The 14413-nt window shown below is 37.7% G+C and overlaps 1 protein-coding gene across 2 annotated transcripts in view; it reads left to right on the top strand.

Moving 5' to 3' along the window:
* Positions 1-14413, top strand: part of MSRB3 (methionine sulfoxide reductase B3) — a 221833-nt gene that overhangs the window by 384 nt on the left and 207036 nt on the right. The window contains exon 1 of one of the 2 annotated variants that reach the window (XM_004449541.5): positions 425-658. The exons of the other annotated variant lie outside the window; for it this stretch is intronic. The gene's annotated coding sequence lies outside the window, so the exon portion shown is untranslated. Of the gene's footprint in view, positions 1-424; positions 659-14413 lie in introns of those variants that run through there. 2 annotated transcript variants of the gene reach the window in all.

The raw sequence follows: 14413 nt of genomic DNA on the forward strand, positions 1-14413 counted from the left end.
TTTGGGCTTGCCTGCTCCTCGCCTCAGCCCTCCCACCCTCGACCGTGCCAAGTTGGGGTGTGGGCGGGAACGTGACCCCGACCCCCGAGCCCCTCCGAGCACCTCCTGGGGGCACATTCCCATTTCTCAGCCCAAGAGGGTGCAGAAGGGTTGCGCGCCGTTCCGTGGGCTGAAGGGCCCAGTGGAAGGAGGTCAGGGTTGGCGTCGTCCCCGCCGACGGGAGGCGCCTGGCCGTCTCGCTGACACCTTATCCGGCGCCCAGAGCGAACCTGAGGCCTCCGAGGCTCTCGCCCGGCGCGGGCCCCCGCGGGAGGGGCCTGGCGGAGCCTCGCGGGAAGCGGGGGAGGGGGCGCCACTCCCCGCTCGGGCGGGTTCTGGGGGCGCGGCCGGGGCGGACACCGGAGCTCTCTGCGCCCCGGCAGTCGGTTCCGCCCCTGGTACAGCTTAAGTAACGGGCCAGGGCGCGTGGGAACGTCCCGGCCAGGCCCGCGCCTCCGCTCGCACGTACCGGGGCGGCGGGCGGCGCGGAAGGGCACACCCAGAGGCGCACCCGCCGCTCGCCTGCCCTCGGGGTCCCCGGCGCCGCTGGGTCAGGCTCCCTGCGGTCCCCACTGGCTTTTTATAGGCCATAATCGAACAAAACCCGGAGTTTTACCAGGTACCAGTTTTGTTTTGTTTTTAAGCGATAAAAAAGCGTCCAAGTCTATTTTTAAAAGAGTTTTACAGTGAACTATTTCGAGTAAAACTATTTGACTGAAAGATGCTGTTCCTACCTTATTTGGTCTAGGGCTGTAATGTGTCAAGTGTGGAATTCTGAGGTCGCAATATTATGACTTTTAAACATAGTTTTCTGAAAACTATTAGCCATGAGTTTTTAAATATGGTTGTTATAAAAAGGTAATTATTTGAAAGTACAAATGTAGGGTTTAAGGTAAATGTGAAATTGCGTGAACTTTTATATTTGTAATGAGTAACTAGTAATCGAAGCTTTTTGATTCTTAATTTTAACTGGAATGGAAGAACAGAAATTATAGAAATCTCAGGGTTGAGACTAGTTATGATATTTTAGTTTGTTTTTGTTTTTGCCATTAATAGACTAAACTATCAAATAAAATATGGCTGACAACCAGGATTTATAACTTAGTTGAAAGCTGACTCAATTAAGCATAGATTTTATTCCGCACCCTCTGATACATCTATATATTTTAATTTGCAATATTGGTGGCAAAATCGATTTTAAAAGTTTTATCTATAAAATATCTTCAGGATTCATGTAACTTATAAATTATCAATTCAGATTGATGGCAAATTTTTATGGTGTTTGACTATAAATGTGTAGTTTACAATATAAATTTTAGCAATGGTCTTGGTCCATGTTTATTTCTGAATAATTTTGCTTTTCAAAAATACCTACTTTTTATGGATTTATATTTTAGAAGTTTAATAGCAAGTTCTAATGTAACATTCATCAATGGTTATAAAAAATACTGTGCTGAACAATAACAAGTGAATCATACTGTCAAGGAAGATATGTATATATATGTATATATATGCCTTTTTTTCTTTGCCTCAGTGATGTTGACTTAACCAGTACTTGTGATTAAACAGCCCTTGAAGACTAAAATCCATTGTACAATAGCCCCTTGCCAGTGATTTTGAACACAAGATTTATATCCAACTGACATATTAGTCTAATTTCTGGTGACTATTAGGGCTCTTGTGTGAATGTCTGGAATTTTAAAAAATATTAAAATAAGTAGCTCTCTGCTATTTAGAATTTTGTCATAGTGCCTAAATCCTCTGTCTGCCGAGGTTGCAAGCATCCAAGTTCATTTAGGTTTTGAATCAACACATAAGTTTTTGCTCTTAAAGGTGCTTGTTCTAATATCTTAACTAAAATATTAATCCATTAGGTGAGAAATCCTTATTTTTTGTTGCCAAAATCCAGTAACAAGAATATCCAAAGTATATCTCAACAGTAGTATTCATAGATTTTCTGATATATTTATATTTATTGATTGAAAATAGATTTTAAACCGGTAAAGAACAACTTTAGGAAATACTGCTTTTTGGCTTTAACTTAATCTGATCATAGGCCTTCTGATTTTATCCTTACCTGGTGTTACTTGTTAGAGTTATGATTTTGTTTGGTGAATTTGGTTCAGATATTAGGCTTCCTTCTCCATAAAATGATGAAGGTGGACATAGTCTCCATGGCCCTTCTAATTCCAGGTTCCTATAATACTGTTTTTGTTTATATAATCTTGTTCAGCCACCCACTACATCTGGTTCATACTTCTTTGTCAGCCTCTGACTTGCTATACATGTTAAACTGATTTAATTGTAGCTGATATGATGGATGTGGATCCGGTTTTGGGGGTTTGCCTCAAGGTTGTCTTGATACCTAGTATATGCGCACAGACAAACACAGCTGGGCAGAGTTCCATCCTATTAAGCTTTTGTTACTTTCTTCCCTTCACCTAAGAGCAGAAAGGTCTGATTATGTCATGAGGTCCATGTCTAATTGCTTTTTGGGGATAGTTAAACCCAAGTCCTAAGAATGGTATTTATGGCTAGGGTTAGGGATACCACTGGAGAGTAATCATACCTTCCTGTGGTTGGAGGGTCTGTGGTTAGTTATCCAGGGGCATTCCAGATAGAAATGCCCAATATTGTCTTATCACATTTTTATCATATCTTAGAGGAGAGTGAATTGGACCTACCCATCTATCTTATTTAGAATTAAACTGATTTTGAATAGAAAGGTAATCAGACAACTGTTTAATCTGCAGTTGTCGTAGCATCTCTAATTGCTATACAGATATATCTCAGGGCTGTACCTTTAATATTCCTGTGTTTTCTCCTTTCCGGGCTGGGTGAGTTTTCCTAATAAAATCTTCAACACAATTCTTATTTATATATTCATTTCTACTAATAGCATATCAAAGTCATATTGGTGGCTTTTAAGAATATACAAATAATAGAAAACAAAGTGTAGTAAAGGTAGACTAGTAATCAGTTGACTTTATGGAAGATTTTGGTTGTTGCCTCAGCTGAGCTTCTGTTGTAAGTATCAGTAAAGAACTTAAACTAGCTTTAGCAGAAAGAAAGGAAGAACAGAATTTATTGGAAGACCACTGGAAGCCAAATGCAGGCAGACCTGATTAGGGCCTGTGACCAGGAACTAGAAAACAGGGAACTTTCCCTGTCTCTAGGTCTTTGCCTATGTTTGTATGTCTGCTTCATTGTCCCCTGTTTGACCACCCTTTTTTTCCCCCTTGCTTTCTTGTACTCATGGTAGAATGTAGATGCTCAGCAACTCCTGGGTATTTACATGTCCCTTGGTTCCAGACACAGGGAGAGACTGACCTAAGTCATTGAGCCTCAATTCTAAATTCTTGAGGGAAAGAAACTTATAGAGACAGTTTGGGTCACATGATTGGTTGATCTGGATTTCCTGTAGGGTCTAAGGTTCTTTGTAGAATGTAGTGCAGCCATTTAGAGATTTGATTTTGAATTTTTCAGCTTTATATTTTGGGTTATTTGACTGTAAAAACCTGTCATTTGCGTATCATTTGCTCCATTGCAATTTGTGTGTAGGAGTGTGTGGCACCCTTGGTGGGATTCTAGAATATTAGAACAATTCATTTATACTCAAGAAATGCTGAACTGGTTGCCTGCAGGAAGTAAACTGAGTGTGGTACCAACTCAGATTCTGAAATTATAAAGCAGTTTGGGATACAACTAAGTTGAGAAAATCCTCTCTGATAAAACTAATACGTCCTGCAGATAATCATCATCTGCATATTTTCAGCAGTTCACTGAATTAAAATGTTGAGCTTTAATAAATAGCCCTTAAGAGTTAATTCATTAAAATTAAATGATCTTTAGAGACATTCAAAATAGTAATAGTTTAGGGATCAACAGTTCATTGGTTATTTTACTGATTTTCACATGTGTGTAGCATTTTCCACCTCTTCCTTTCATAGGTTGTCCCTGATGCCTGCAATACTTTCCTCATAATCTGTTGAAGTTCTTAAAGCCTCAGTCAGATGCTATTTTGCAAAGCCTTCCTGATCTCTTAGATTTGTCATTTCCTTGTGCTTCAAATGAAGTTTGTACTTTGATTGGAGCATGACTTTGACCACATTTTATTTCAGTTAAGTCCAAATATGTTCATCTGCTAAGCTAGACTATAAGTTCCATTAGGCCAAAGAATCACCTAAAGAATTCTGAATAGGCCCTTAACAGCATTGTCCCAGGTATAAAGATTCTTTTTAAAATGTTCTGAAACTTTAATGGTATTGTATTTGCCACTGCTGCCTTCTTTTTTTTTTTTTTTTTTTTGACATTGGAGCTCAGTTACACTGCTCTTCTTTCTCAGTCCTTGGCTATTTTCTAGGTTTTATAAACTTTTCCACAAGTACTCTAATTTCCTGTGTGAGTATCTAATATATAGGTGGTAGAATGTTTTCCTGTAGACTCAGATGACACAAGGAAGGAGAATAGAGCTAACTCACGTGGAAGTGAATCACCTTCTCTTGTGCACCACTCTTTACTAGGTGAGATAGTGAGGCTAGGCATATAAAAAAGTGTTGCATATATGAAAGGGAATAGTGAGAAGAGAAGTATAAAAATGGAAAATTAGGATTGACTTAAAACATGGAAGATTTTTAATGCTTAGCTTAGGTGATTTGGACTGTGCTAATAATTTATGATAAACTATTGAAGTTCCTTAAAATGTCACAGAGTTGAATTGAGATATATGTATTATCTAGTAGTTTAAAGGATGAAGTGAATTGGGAAAGAAACCATAGAACCCATAAGGAAATGCTGTAAGAGAATGAAGATCTGAACTAGGGTAATGGCAGTGGAATCAGAGAGTGGTTGCTGAGGTAGATCCATTAGGGAAGTGGTTGTGGCTCAACTGATAGAGCGCCTGCCTACCATATGGAGGATCCAGGGTTCAATACCCAGGGCCTCCTGACCCGTGTGGTGAGCTGGTCCACGTGCAGTGCTGCCGTGCCACGCAGAGCTGTCCCCTGTGTAGGGGTGCCTCACACGCAAGGGGTGCACCCTGCAAGGAGAACTGCCCTGTGCCAAAAAAGTGCAGCCCACCCAGGAGTGGCGACAGACACATGGAAAGCTGACGCAGCAAGATGACGCAACAAAGAAAGCAACATAGTTGCCTGGTGCTGCATGACAAGAATGCAGGCAGACACAGAAGAACACACAGCAAATGGACACAGAGAGTAGACAACGGAGGGAAGGGGAGAGAAATAAATAAAATAAATCTTAAAAAAAAAGAAATAATAAATTAATTCGATATGGGGAAATAGAGAAATAAATTAAAGATGACTATAAGATGTCTAATCTGGGTGACTGAGAGAATGTGAACTCAGCAGGCTTGTGGGTGGGAGTAAAAAGTGGTTATAACAAAATAAATTTTGTTTTAAATCTTTTGAGTTTGAGGTGCTGGTAAGATGTTCATGTGGAGATGTGTACTAGAGTCAGAAATGTAAGACTGTAACTTGGAGAGATGAGAGCTGGAGATAAAATGTGTATGAGTAAGTAAGGTAAAAATGAAGGCCCAAAGAAATCCAGGGAATGAAGAGTGTTTGCTGGCTGCAGTAAGAGAAAGGGGCACAGGAAAAGCATCTTAAAGAAGATAAAATTTGATGTGGCTTTGAAGGATATCCTATCAGTATGCGACAATCTGCCCAACAAGCTTCCTTGTTTAGCTTCCTTGTTCACTAATGCATCAAATAATACATGGGAAATGTTAAGAAAAGGATACTGTAGCTAGAATGTCCTTTCTAAACTGTAAAATTGTTGCTGCTACTTTCTTGCTTAACCTCCTTCAGTGGCTTATTATGTTTCTTAAGATAAAGGACTAACTCCTTAAATGTCTTGTAGAGGACCTTCATCATCAAACCTTGTTTTTCTCGGGGCTTCTTCTAAATTGTTCAGTTGGCTTTGAACACATTCTGTCTCACTCTCCTCTTCCTCCCTTCACTTTTCTGAAGAATGAATAGAATGTGAAGTTGTGTTTCTGCCAGATGGAGTACCTTTGGCTTTTTTTTTTTTTTTTTTCTTTTGCCTTTTACAGGCACTTTTTATTGCCATGGTCAGGTTCTTATCCATAAAATAACTGCTGACAGTTCCCTAATCTATAAAAACTAAAATAACGTATAGTAAATTACATTCTTCCCTTGTTCTCACAAAATGTCTTGTTTCTTCAAGTGTCACCTGCAAACTTCCTATATACTTGAGTCTGCCACCCTTACAATGTATCCTTACCCCTGAGGCTTGGTCCTAGTGATGTGGAACAGCATTGTTTCCTGGCATGTGTATGATTGGGTTACTTACGTGCTCTTCATCTGACTTTTTGACTTACAAAATATGCTGATTAGGAAACCTCAGGATATAATTTCTTAATATTTGGCTTCCTGAAGGGGAGCTGATGGAATTTACTTCATTGTCAGGCTTTATTTGCAGATTGTACAGGTTTGCAAAACCTGCAGAAGGCTGCCAGTGAAATAGTGAAAGAATGCTTGTATAGGAAGTGTGTTCTCAGGGCCTAGCTTCAGGACCAACAGTATATCCTCATTCTCCATTTCCAGAAATAGTACATTGTTCATAACACCAATCTAAAGGGACACGTGTATGTGTAGTATACAGTATTAAAAATAATTTCTCTTTCAATTAAAAAATTAAAAAATTGGGGGGCCCTCTCAAATGTTAGTAGTTGTGCTTTTAGTAGCAGTTGCTGAAAAAATACATAATAACAAACTACTAGAAGACTTTGAAATGACTTTTTTATATAATAGCATTCTAATATATTTGGAAAGTACAATAATAAGTATTTGGAAATTATGGTGTATGGAGTCTATAGACAGCACTTGTTTTCTTGCTTTGTGATATTCTTCAGGGTTCTGCCTCAACTTTCAGAGATTCATTGTCATTTCACTTCAGAAGGTGGGAGAGACTTTTATATGAAAATTTAGGTCATAGCTGAAATTTTGGAGTGATAGGAAAATTTCTCAACATCCTCTTTCAACAACAATTGCCTATTTTATGCCAAGCAGTATATTTTATTGTACAACTAGGCTGTTGAATGGACTCAAGGGTTAAAGGTCGGATATGGACTATTAATTCTTTTTAAAAATTGCTACATACAAGCACATACCTACAGTAGTCTGTTATAGCCATGGCATAATTGTTTTCTCTTACTAGAAATTATACATAAAATCCTTATGGTTTCTTGAGTCAGTTATCTTATTAATGGCAAAAAAAAAAAAATAAGTCTCTTAGTGCTTATGTTAAATTTAAGGTAATATTGAAAATAAACCTGTGCTACATGTTAGAGTCTATTAGAAAATCAGAACAGCCCTTTTACAAATTAGAGAGCCCTGAATTTTACATTCATTCTTTCATTTCTCTTTTGTTTTTCTTGTGCGTGTTTATCAGCGAGTTTGTATTGGGGTTAGGGGAGAACTATAGTGCCTATAATAGGTGGATACTTATTTTATGTTAGATTAGTGGTATGTAACTACATAAAGGTAGAGCCATATCTCTCCGTAGAGTCCAGGAGAGGAGATAGGGCAATGGGTGAGGGGCCACAAACAGCCATGGAGCTCTGGTCGTATAATAATTGGAAATGAAAAAGAAAAAGTGCATGTTCTGACTTCTTGGTATGTGAATATACCTTCTAGTCATACAGCATTGGGGGTGGGGTGGGGAGGAAGACTGGTTGAGGATGTTTACCTATATGCAGAGCTAGTTGAAAAATTGTAGGCTTATTAGCATATATACAACCTTGTGAATGTGTACATGTTGCAAGGGAATCAGTAGTATGGTGAAAAGAACACTGAATAGCAGATGGGAAGACTGGGTTTTTCTAGTCCTGTTCTTGCCTAAGTCATTTAAACTGTGTCTCAATTTTCATATCTGCAAAATGAATGGAATAGACTGTGAAACCTGATGTTGTTTTTTTCTTTAAGATTCTGTAATCTATAGAATGTCTAAAAGTCTTTAAGTAATATCTACAATTTTTAATGGAAATAATATGATTAATTAGTGGTATGAAACTATGTCTTCTCTGGTATATTTAGTTCATTTGGCTATTTTATGGAGCTAAATATAAATGTTATTCTTTGTGTAAGATCTTATGTTTGAACTTAGAAGGCTAGTGTGCCCAGTAATTTGATCCATAGTTATATAGCTCTTTTAAAGATTTATTATCTATTTTAGAGGATGGATTACAAGGTATTAAAAGCATTGGTATTAAATATCACATCTGAAGTAATGGCATTAAGCACTAGATATTATGTATGTTGTTCTACATATACAACTATGAGTTGCTTATTTATGCTTGAAAATATGTCTCAGATGGGAGAAATCCTTTTTCACCAGGTTACACTGCCATAGGAATTTGGCTTTAACCATCCTAGAAATATATTTAACTTTAAGAAAAAAAAGATTTATTTATTTTATCCCTCATCCCCACTCTGCCCCCCACCCCCTGCCACCATGATTCTCTTGTCTGTCTGCCTGTTGTTTTGCTCACTGTGTCTGCTTGTCTTCTCCAGGAGGCATTGGGTACTGAACCCAGGACCTCCCACATGGGAGGCAAGTGCCTAATGGCCTGAGCTGCATCTGCTCCCCATATTTAACTTTTAAAACTAGTTAATCTTGGCCTTATCATTAAAAAAACAAAAACTTCACCATTGGACTTTAAAGAAAAAAAAAACTTTATTAACTTGACAGGTAAAAAGAGTGTCTTTTCTTGCCTTTAAAATTTATTAGTAAGGTTTTGTCCTTTTTTATTGTAGAATAGTTCTTACCCACATCAGAATATATAACATTTGTATACGGTATAAAGAAATGATTAAAAACAAAATCCCCCCCACTTAGCCTTAGAAATGAAATATTGATGCCCTCTTTGTGACTCTTGTGAGTCACATCTTCCCTCTCTTCAGAGGTACCTAGTCATGCATTTTTAATCTCTCTCTTGTTTACTTTATGGTTTTATCATAGAGGTATCTTTAAATGTATTGTTTAGTTTTGCACAATTTGGAACTTTTTGTAAATGGTATCGTCTGCTCTGTATTTTCTGTGATTTGCCATTTGTTTCTCAACATTATGTTTGTGCTATCCATATTGGTATATATAACTGATTTTTTAAAAAGAGCATTTCTTTTATTATCCATGTTTTTCTACTTTTTAATTATTTATCCTCCTTGCACATTTAACCTTTAGAATTCTTGTGTTTCTCTATGGAGTCAATTTTTTGTGTTTTCCCCCTTTGCTTTTAAGCTTCATCAATCTATAAGATGATGATAATAATAATAATGATAATATAATGATAGTGATGATAATAATAGCAAATACTTACATACAGATGTTACTCTGTGCCAGGCACTATTCTAAATGTTTCACATATATTATCTTATTTAATGCTCATGGAGACTTTGTCAAGGAGGTACACTATTAGTATGATAATTCGTTTATTAACATTAGAAACTGAAGCACAGAGGTATTCAGTAATTTGAGTAACTATGAATTGATGAACACTCTTAATCATTGCATTATGCTGCCCTATGTGGTCTTTTCTTTTGTTATATTTTTTATCATTAAATTTTTTAAGGTATTAAAGCATTTCTGAGATATTCTAAAAAGAATGTCCCTCCAAAAAAAGCATTATTGGGGCATGTGAAAAAACTAGACTTTTGAATCTAATAAACTTTATATCAATATTTAATTGCTTGAAGTTTATAACTATACTGAATGTGGTTACATAAGTGAATATTTTTGTTCTTTAGAAATGTATATGGGTGTATTAAGTATTCAAGGAGCTTGATGTATGCAACTTATTCTCAAATGTTTCAAGAATAGTTAGGTAAGTAGATAGCCAGATTGATGGATAGGTAGCTGGCTAGATAGAATGATGTGGCAAATGTGCTAAAATGTTAAAAGTTGGTCGATATGGATATCTGGGCGAGAGTTGTGTTGGAGTTCTCTGTATAGGTTACAGGAGTTCTCTGTTCTATAAGTTCTATGTCCTGAAATTATTTCAAAATAAAAAGTTTAATAATAAATAAAAGGAAATGACCCTAACTGATGTTCAGATGGGTTCTGTATAACACTAATTGTTCAAAATCATGTCAGTTTAATTTAATTTGTGATTAGATCACTATACATTGAAAAAAAATTATCTGGGATTTATTATTGCCATTTTTCTATTTAGAGGGAAAAGTATGTCCTTGTCATTATCCTTCTATGGTCTTTCATTTTTTTACTTTCAGTACATGATTTCGAATTGATTCCATTGATTGCCTGTGATAAGGACCAGTTTCTTCATTTTGAACAATGACATCCTCTTTTAAAAAATGTTTGTGTGACTGTGGTGGTTTGAAACTATAAGTACACCAAAAAAATCATGTTCTCAAAACTAATCCATTCCTGTGGGTGCAAACCTATTTTAAGTAGGACCTTTTGATTAGGTTACTTCAGTTAAGGTGTGACCCAGGGTGAGTCTTAATCCTCTTATTGGAGTCCTTTTTAAGAGAATGCATTTCAGACAGTGAGAGAGAAAAAGCCACAGAAGCAATAAGCTGAGAGCAATGAAACCTGGAAGAGAAGGGCGAGACCAGCAGACATCACCATGTGCCTTGTCTTGTGGCAGAGGAGTTCAGGCTTGCCAGCAGCTACTCTTTGGGAAGAAAGTGTTCCTGATGATGCCTTGATTTGGACGTTTTTCTCAGTCTCAAAACTGTACTTTTATAGGCTAATACATTTTCATTGTTAAAGCCATTGCATTTCATGGTATCTGCTTGAGCAGCTTATCAAACTAAAACAAGATTTTGGTACCAGAAGAGTGGAGAGCTGCTATTGAAAGAAAAAAAAGCTTTGTAATTAGGTAATGAGTAGAGCCTGGAAGAATTGTGAAATGCTTGATAGAAAACACTTAGATTGCTTTGAAGAGATTCTTGGTAGAAATATGGCTGCTAAAGGGACTTCTATTGAGGCCTTCCACAGAAATGATCTATGTGTCATTGCACATTTCAAACTGGAAGAAAGGTGACCCTGTCTTAAAGTGGCAGGGAATTTGTTAAAATTGAGTCCTGATGACAGAAGAAAGGAAGGCTTTGAAGGTGAAAAACTTGGATGTCTTTTAGCTGAGGAGATTTCTAAGCTAAGTATGTAAAGTGCTGCCTGGGTTCTTATAACTGGTTTCTTATACTGTAAGCTACTTATAGCTTACAGTGGAATGCTAAAGGAAAGGGATAAGGTGACAACTGAACTCTTGGGCACAAAGAAATCAGAAATTGATGGTTTGGAAAATTCTGAGCTTCTGGAAAGTGAGTCCCCAGAGAATAGTGCTCCACATGAGGGTTTAACTGAACATGGAGCCAGTCAGTCATTTCAGGGCAAATCAGGATTGGAGATGCAGTTATCCAGAAAGGATTTGTGGAAAATTCTTTTGTCTCATCGTTTGAACTGTGTACCACATGCGAAACAATTTTTTTTTTTTTTTTGTGAGATCTGTATGAACAGGACCGCTGCCAGCCTGCATTAAAAGGGACAGGAAAGGCACAGATTGAAGGAAAAATGGCTTCGAGGGCAGGTCCATGGAAGCTGAGGTCTGGCTGAAAATATTTTCTCGGGCCACCCATGTTTGTGGAAAGGGTTGAGTATGCCCCGGTGCTTGGAGAGAGTGGGCTTTCCACCCTGTGATTGAGATAAAATTGCTCTTTTTGTTAGCTTTAATATTTTCCTAAAGAAGCTAATTGATTTTTTTATTAAATTCTGTGACTTATGATGTGAAGTTTTTCCAAGCTCTTGGATACTTTCCTAATATTCTTTATTGCTGAAATTTCTCTCATCTTAAAAAAAACAGACAACTGCCTGATTCCATATCCCTTATGACCAAACTGTTTAACAAGTACTTTTCATTCTTGTAGTGTCTTTATCTGCCACCCATCCAAAAATATGTATTGAGCCCCTCTTACAAACCAGGCAGTAACTTTTTAAATTTCGGGGCTATGGTATAACCAGGGAGACACAGACCTGGTTCCCAGGGGCTTCCATTCTCATGTTGGAACTGGCTTGGCCTTTTGTAAAAGAAGGGGGGGAACCATTTTATAGTAGGATCAAGAGAAAGAATGGTTGGAGTTGAGGACAAAGAGGAAGTCCAGATTATGTGGGGGCTTTTAGATCATTATGAGGCATTTAGGTATTATTCTGTGCAATGCAAGCCATTTGGGTTTTTAGGCAGGCAGTGACAATACCTGATTTGAATTTTAAAATAATCACTATGGCTGCTGTGTGAAGAATAGATTGTAGAGGTCAAGTGTGGAAGCTGATAAACCATTTAGGGCTATTTCTGTGGTTCAGTTAAAACTTGATAATGATTTGAATCAGGGTGATGGTGACAGAATTGGGTTGTTGCTGATGAATTGGGTATGGGGGCTAAAGGAAAGGGAAGAACTGTTTACATTACTCTATGGAAACTGCTGCTTTGATTGAAATCACACATCATGGCCAGTGGCCATACTATTAAACTCAGTGGACTTAATTTGGTTGTTATCTTCCTGCCTTCAGGGCATTTGATACACTGATCACTTACCTCTTCTAGGAATAGTCTTTTCTCTTGGTTTCTAACTCTGTTATTGTTAGCTATATGATCTTAGGAAAAATTAATTAAATTATCTGTTTTTCATTTTTTTTAACTCGTAAAATGGATATAATATTGTACCTACCACATAGGTTGTTGTAACTATTAAATGAGGTAATATGTGAAATCCGTTTAGCACAGTGCCTTCCATAGAGTTAATCCACAGTAAATGTTAGCTACCAAACATCATTGTCTTTCTGGGATAAACTTTCCTAGCCTCTCCCTTCTCTGGTCTTTGCCCAGTCTTCTTCTTTGCCATTCTTCCTACTCCAGCTCACCTCTAGAGGTTGAAGTTTCTAAGGCTTTGAAATCTTAGGCAATCTCATTTACTCCTTGGCTTTAATTTCATCTGTATGCAATTAACTTTTCCTCCCTTCTTTCACCAAATCTACTCATTAGTCCACTTCTCTTTCCTGAGCCTCAGTACTGTAAATCCATTTGCCTTTGTCTCATCTCCACTTGCATGGCATTGTCCAAGCATCTTTAGCATGTGAAAAACGGATCTCTTTTCTTCCAAACTTAAGCCTCCCCTGATTCCCTAGCTTAGTTAAATGGTATAACTGTTTGCCCAAATGGTTGGACCAGAACTGGAATCCTCACAAATTCATTTCTCTATCTCATGGCCCACATCAATATTTTGCCTAGATTTTTGCTGTAGTCTCCCAATTAGTCTCACTACCTCTGGTCTTATATTATGCCCATCCATTCTTCTCCTTTCAGTCATGGTTATCTTTTTAAAATTAAAGATTTGCTCATATTACTCTTTCACTACTTAAAATTCCTTTTAGGGTAAAGTACCAAATTCTTTTAATGGCTTTCAAGATTTGCTTCTACTTATCTCTTCTGTCTCAAAATCTCCCTCCTTTAACCTCACATCTTTCAACCACACTGCTTTTCCTTCATAACCTTCAGTGGGCTACAGTCATTCTTATCTCAAGGCCACTGCTCGTAGTTTTATCTTTTTCTGGAACACTCCTTTCCCCATTCTTCATCTGGCTAATACAGCTGTATCCTTTATTCTTGGTTTAAATGTTACTCTCTCCAGAAAGTCTTTCTTATGCCTCCAAAACTATATTACTCCCTCTGTTTAGAAGATCTGTATTTCTTTTTTGCTGCATCTGTGATCTTTATTGCACTTGTTTAATAACGTCTTTCTCACTAATTCATAAGCTTCTTGTTGGCAGGTACCATACATAGCATTTTGTTCCTCATTTTGTCCCTGAGCATCTGTTAATAGAGTAAGGAATGAATGCAAGCTAGACATGTCCATTTTGGGCAATGAGTGGCCCTCTTTCAGAGTTTGTGTGTTTGTATTAATCTTTCAGGGTGAGAAAAGGGGAGAAAGAGAAATTTTAGTTTAGGTTTAACTTTCAGAGCTCTGGAGGCCTCTGGGGAGGGAGCAGGATCAGAGCTAAAGGTGGCTACAGCAAGGAGATATTGCCTTAGAGTTGAAGTTTCTTTTCTCTGATTCGCGTAATATCCAGAATTTCTAAAAATCACCCATGACAGTGCTTCCCAAATCATTTGTCAACTAGGCATGAGCATAGCCAGGGTCCTGCTTAGTGTAGCTTCCAGGGTCAGAAGTGCTTGCCAGAGTTAACCTGATGGATCCAGATAGTCCCTGTGTGCTGGTTATTAAACTCTCCATACTAAAATGACCTACCTGCTCTCTGGTCTTTACTTCTATTTAGAATCCCAGTGGAATTCTACTGGATTCTCTCTCACGGACTTGAA

Source organism: Dasypus novemcinctus, chromosome 12 (assembly GCF_030445035.2).
Source record: "Dasypus novemcinctus isolate mDasNov1 chromosome 12, mDasNov1.1.hap2, whole genome shotgun sequence".
NCBI lineage: Eukaryota > Metazoa > Chordata > Mammalia > Cingulata > Dasypodidae > Dasypus > Dasypus novemcinctus.